Source organism: Cylas formicarius, unplaced genomic scaffold (assembly GCF_029955315.1).
Source record: "Cylas formicarius isolate icCylForm1 unplaced genomic scaffold, icCylForm1.1 PGA_scaffold_6__28_contigs__length_40554024, whole genome shotgun sequence".
In the NCBI taxonomy this organism is placed as follows: domain Eukaryota; kingdom Metazoa; phylum Arthropoda; class Insecta; order Coleoptera; family Brentidae; genus Cylas; species Cylas formicarius.
The window spans coordinates 16,080,849-16,086,602 of NW_026844347.1; the positions used below are offsets into that span (position 1 = coordinate 16,080,849).

At 35.9% G+C, this 5,754-nt stretch overlaps 1 protein-coding gene across 1 annotated transcript in view; it reads right to left on the minus strand.

Moving 5' to 3' along the window:
- LOC132702844 (UDP-glycosyltransferase UGT5-like) overlaps nt 1-5,724 on the minus strand; it is a 31,327-nt gene extending 25,603 nt beyond the window's left edge. Inside the window, exon 1 of the mRNA XM_060671666.1 lies at nt 5,421-5,724. The gene's annotated coding sequence lies outside the window, so the exon portion shown is untranslated. The remainder of the gene's footprint in view (nt 1-5,420) is intronic.
- Nucleotides 5,725-5,754: the final 30 nt, after the last annotated feature.

Consider the following 5,754-nt stretch of genomic DNA (forward strand, 5'->3'; position numbering starts at 1 on the left):
CTCTCTAATCGCTTTCCGAAATGTCTGGGAACTACATCCAAAGATAATTATTTACAATTTGACAATGACTTGGTAAATTATTGATCCTGCAGATGCATGTCATTGAAATAATACGCTAGTCATGTCGAAACCCATATTTTCGAACGAATTTACGCAGATTTTTAAAAATTAGTGTTAGCGATCACCCTGATGGACCAAATCCACCCGGACCCAAATTATCTAGTATCCAGATTATAACCCTAAATGAATTTGATATATTTAGTATTTAGAGAGAATTTGTAACCTGACATAGTTACCGGAATATATTCGGAATTTATTGTAAAAATGCTGCATTTAGGTTTGCCAGACGAATATAATTTTTTTTTCAAAGAAACTTCCACAGGCTACTGTAATACTTTTTACAAAACTTCTGAATTCCTCAAGGTCGGTTTTTGCTGAGTCGAAATTGCTGACGTTTCGCCAATTATCTTGTTGGCTTCTTCAGTTTCAGTCAAGCTCTGAAGAAGCCAACAAAATGATTGGCGAAACGTCAGCAATTTCGACTCAGCAAAAACGGCCGCAGGAGGAATCCAGAACTTTTGTAAAAAGTATTATATTATTTTTTGCACAACAATATTGAATTAAAAATAATTGTTTAACATTTTAATAAAAATGTTGGTGTTATTTTCGTTGGGTGAGGATCACTCGATGTAGCAATGAGCAGCTATATAAGCTACACTGAAAAACGTATTGACGAAACATTATCAAATTGTAAATGAACAGCAACAGCAAAACGATATGAGGTAAATACTCTCTCTCTCTTTTGACGATCCTATAAGCCTTATAGTATAAGTATATGTTAGGGACGACATTAAAGAGCATACATACAACAACCAAGCCAGAAACATCGACTCAAGAAATATAGTGAAACTTCCAAATACCCTGTAACTGTGGAGAGTCATATATTGAAGAAACAAAAAGACTTTCAAACGTTAGAGATGAAGATCATAGGAAACACATAATGAGGGGTTTAAATCCAAATATCAGGAATCATGCAACATGTATGGACCATGCAACACCAGATCAAATGGTCTGAAGCTCGGGTTGTCCATAGGGAACCGCGTCAGTTTAAGGAAGTTGTATTCATTCACTCAATATAGTTGTACTCAACCAACAATTTTATAAAGTGATACAGTCGTTTATCCTGTACTTGTCGCGAAGTTAGTTTTGGTTAGTTTTGGTTGGTTTGTGCGAATCGTTTACACGGGGTGAGTTAAAATAAAAAATATTAATTTTCTTGAAAAAATCAAATTGAACACTCTGTATTGTACACTTCTATTAATTCCTCATATTAATGCTTTTTCAATTTTCTTGAGCACTGCCTTATTATTATTAGACTCTCCGATCGTTTAAGACCGACCGTGTTAGAACGTGTATCGAATTCGGTGGGACACATTTTGAGCAATAAATTAAGTTAAATTTAATTAAACCGTTCTTTCTGTTTTGTAGCTTTGTTCTCAGTTCTTAAGTGTTTTTTGGACCTACTAGCAATACTAATATTGCATTTTTAATATTAGCCCTAGCATAAAATGCTATTTAAATTGTTTGCCCAAAATTTGCAAAGGTTACAAAGAATTATACTTTATTAGTCTCTTAGGTAATTTTGTTCAAACTCTCTTGTGATATTTCGGCACAATTTAAAAAATTTCGGTGTTTTGTTCGCAAAAGCGTGTATATCTCAAAAATGTTTAGTTTAGTTATTGGGAATGCTTAGAAAATTAAAAGAGCATTAATAGGAGTAATTAGTCAAAGTATAAGATGTGTTCCATTTGATTTTACGAAAATCAATATTTTCTATTTTGACTCAACTTGTATAATCTAACTAAATTCAAGACAAGTATCGGATAAATGACTTTACTCCTCTATAAAATTGTTCGCGCAATAAAATTCGGAATATCGGAAACGGCGTCAAAAATGTACAGTATTAAACACAGGTCATTTTGGGTGAAAAAATGACATTAAATCCGAGCACACTCAATTTAGATGGCAACAACCCTACATGGCCTGATTGAACATAACACTGAGCATCTGTTAATGCCACAATATACAGCATGTTCCATTTCAAACAATATAAGTTTGATGTTTCACATAATTTTAATCACCCTATATATTTGAAAACAATTTTAAATTGTTTCTTTTAGTTTTATCTATTACTTTTGCATTTAATATTTTTCTGTAAAACAAGTAATGAAAAAGACATATTAGTTTGCCACACTGTTTGGATACCCTATATAAGCCTCGCAGCCTTAGAAGTATAATTAGTGTGATACATTTGCCCGAAACCTTGCGTAAACAAAGGATAAGACAAGGAATGAAGGGAGGGAATTTTTCACAAATTTCACCCAAATAATTCTCTGATTGATTTCTTGACATTTGGCAAGTATTAATTTGAAGCTTTTAAACTTTCACCAAATGTAAAATATTAAAAATTACGATTTTAGAAAATTTTCACAATGATCATGAAGTAGAACTCACTTTTTATTTATAAATGTAAAACAGAAGCGCGATAATCGGAATCGAATATCGGCAGATCTGTATTCTTCGGATACTGCCACGTCGCAGTCTATCTGCCTGTCGTTTCTCTGTGGTTCCCGAAATTTGAACGATTTATGAAACTGCGCTTGAATTGCTGGCTCCATTCTGATATTCGAGAAACCAAATTATATCTTACAGACCGACACATTCGTTTCAAATCCAATAGGATATTAGCCTGAACTATAAGGAATTTGAATGATATGACCACTGCATTGCATATGGAGATGAGAGTACTCCGGGTGGCACAACATTACTTTTGTTAAGGCTGTGTCCGCATTACTCACCAAGCGGTTCTAGTGGCTGTACATATTTCTTACCAAAATGTGACCCTACCGCCATTTCCAGCTATCCAATTGTAATGTACGTCCGTAGATGTTATATATGTATCGTATTATTTTAACTCTGTATGAAACACGGTATTTTTCTAACGCCCTCTTACTCCCTAAAATATTTACTTTTCAGTTCCTGAATAAATATCAATATTGTCGACTAATCTTCCATCGGTGTAATTACTTCTTAATTATCGTGTACAAATATTGGTCATCTTATGCTCTAACCTTAAATGCTTAAACTTTGTTCTCTCGCTTATCTATTGTCAATTGTTGTACGCATCATAATTAACTTTAGAATCAAATTTGGTAACCTGGGAGGACATATTCAGTTGAGATTTGTTACGTCCAAGTCCTTAGTTTTGGTTAGTTAGTTACAATAAATAATCGAAAATCCTGCGAGTCATTATGTACAACAATAAAGCGCATTACACAATGCATACCTTACACAATTTAAAATTGTATTCATGACTACATACGAGGTTGCAGTGAAAAGTTTCCGGCCTGACCACAAGGTCACCACACAGTACCATCCTTACCGAGTCTTTTTTTCGATGTCTAGAACTTTGAGGCAATAAAACAACGATGGATTATTCGATTGACATGAATTTTATTTATCCGAAAAATAATCCTGTGGCATTACATTTTAAATATGATTTCTGGCATATGACCGCCAAGGCTGGCGCGGATGTAGTCCAATTTGGACGTCCATTTTTCGCTGACTTTTTCCAACATTTGTGGCCGTATATCGGCAATAACAAGGCGAATGTTGTCTTCCAAATGGTCAAGCGTTTGTTATTTATCCGCATAGACCAATGACTTTACATAGCCCCACAGCAAGTAGTCTAGCTGTGTTAAATCACAAGATCTTCGAGGCCAATTCACAGGTCCAAAACGTGAAATTAGGCGGTCACCAAACGTCTTTCAATAAATCGATTATGGCACGAGCTGTGTGACATGTTGCGCCGTCTAGTTGAAACCACATCTCCTGGACATTATGGTTATTCAATTCAGGAATGAAAGAGTTAGTAATCATAGCTCTATACCGATCACCATTGACTGTAACGTTCTGGCCATCATCGTTTTTGAAGAAGTACGGACCAATGATTCCACCATCCCATAAAGCGCACCAAACAGTCAGATTTTCTGGATGTAACGGTGTTTCGACATACACTTGAGGATTAGCTTCGCTCCAAATGCGGCAGTTTTGTTTGTTGACGTAGCCATTCAACCAGAAGTGCGCTTCATCGCTTATGAAAATCGGGAACAACGGCAATCTCGTTTTGGGCCCATTCGACGAATCTACGCCTTACTTGATGATCGTTTGGCTTCAATTCTTGCACGAGTTGGATTTTGTAAGCACGTAAACCAAGATCCTTCCGCAAAATCTTCCATAAAGTGGATCCAATTCCTGTGCTCGATGGCGGATGGACTCATTCGGGTTTACCTCAATGCTGCGCTCTACAGCAGCAATAGCTTCTTCTGTACGCACCGTACGGCGTCTCTGGGGATGCGACTTATCAATAAGAGTAAACGTGGTGCGAAAACGTTCCATGGTTAATCGAATTAACTGCCCTGATGGACGATTTTGTTGTGATAAAATGGACGTAGTGCGCGATACGTATTCCGCACAGAACCATTATTTTCGAAATAAAATTGCACTATTTGCAAGCGTTGTTCAGGCGTGAATCTATGCATGATGAATTGCCAAACCAAACTGAGAATAAATCACTTGACAGCTGTTAAATCGGTCGTCATCTTGAACAGTAATGCCAACTTAAAGTTCAATACATTGAAAAAAAACACCCATTATGTACAGTTTCAGCCTAATCGAGACGTTATTTTGACTACATTGAGCGAGACGCTTCTGTTGTTGAAAAATTCTATTTGAAAGACTTTACGCCAAAATAAGGAACAGTCAAAAGAGTGGTTTGCAAAAGGGGAACGAACTCCAAAGAATTCTGAAACAATTTTAAAGGCAAACAAGGTTATGGCCACTGTTCTTTGGGATGCGAGAGGAATTATATAAATTGATTTCCTTGGAAAGGGTAAGACTATTACTGGTCATTACTACGTAGAGTTATTGCAACGTTTAAATAAGGATTTGCAAATTAAACGACCTTATTTTTCGAAGAAAAAAATTTTGTTTCATTACGAGAACGCACCAGCGCATTGTTGCCATGTCCAAAATCCTCGAATTGTTTGAATTCATGTCTCAACCTCCCTACCCTACAGACTTAGCCCCCAGCGACTATTACCTGTTTCCTAACCTCAAAAAATGGCTTGACGGTATAAAATTTAAGAGCAACGAAAAAGTTATCGAAGCTGTAAATCAATATTTTGAGGAGCTTGACGAATCTATGTTTAAAACTGATATAACCAAATTAGAACACCATTGTAAGAAACGTATCAGCGTTGATGGTGATTATGTCGAAAAATAATGCAAGAAAACAAAATTGACCAGGCCGGAAACTTTTCACTCCACCTTCAGCCACACTACAGTAACTTTCCTATTACCTTCTCATTCGTGAATATCCTCCACTGTCTACCTGTCATTCCCTATTCACTTGGAGAACCTAAATGGACCTCACCACTTCAGCAATATCTTTTGTTTATTGTACCGATGTAATGCCAAGACCAGGTCACCTTCTTAGTGCAGTTCGTCTTGGATCCAATCGCTCTTTGTGCTGCGATTAATTTTAACGTTTTAAGGAAGTAAAAGATTATTTATTGATTATTTTTACATAATTATGATATTGATATTATAATATTTTCTACTATTGTTATATAGGTCCTGAGATTTTTGATATAGGATATAGATAGTAGATATATATATAGAATGTACCAATGT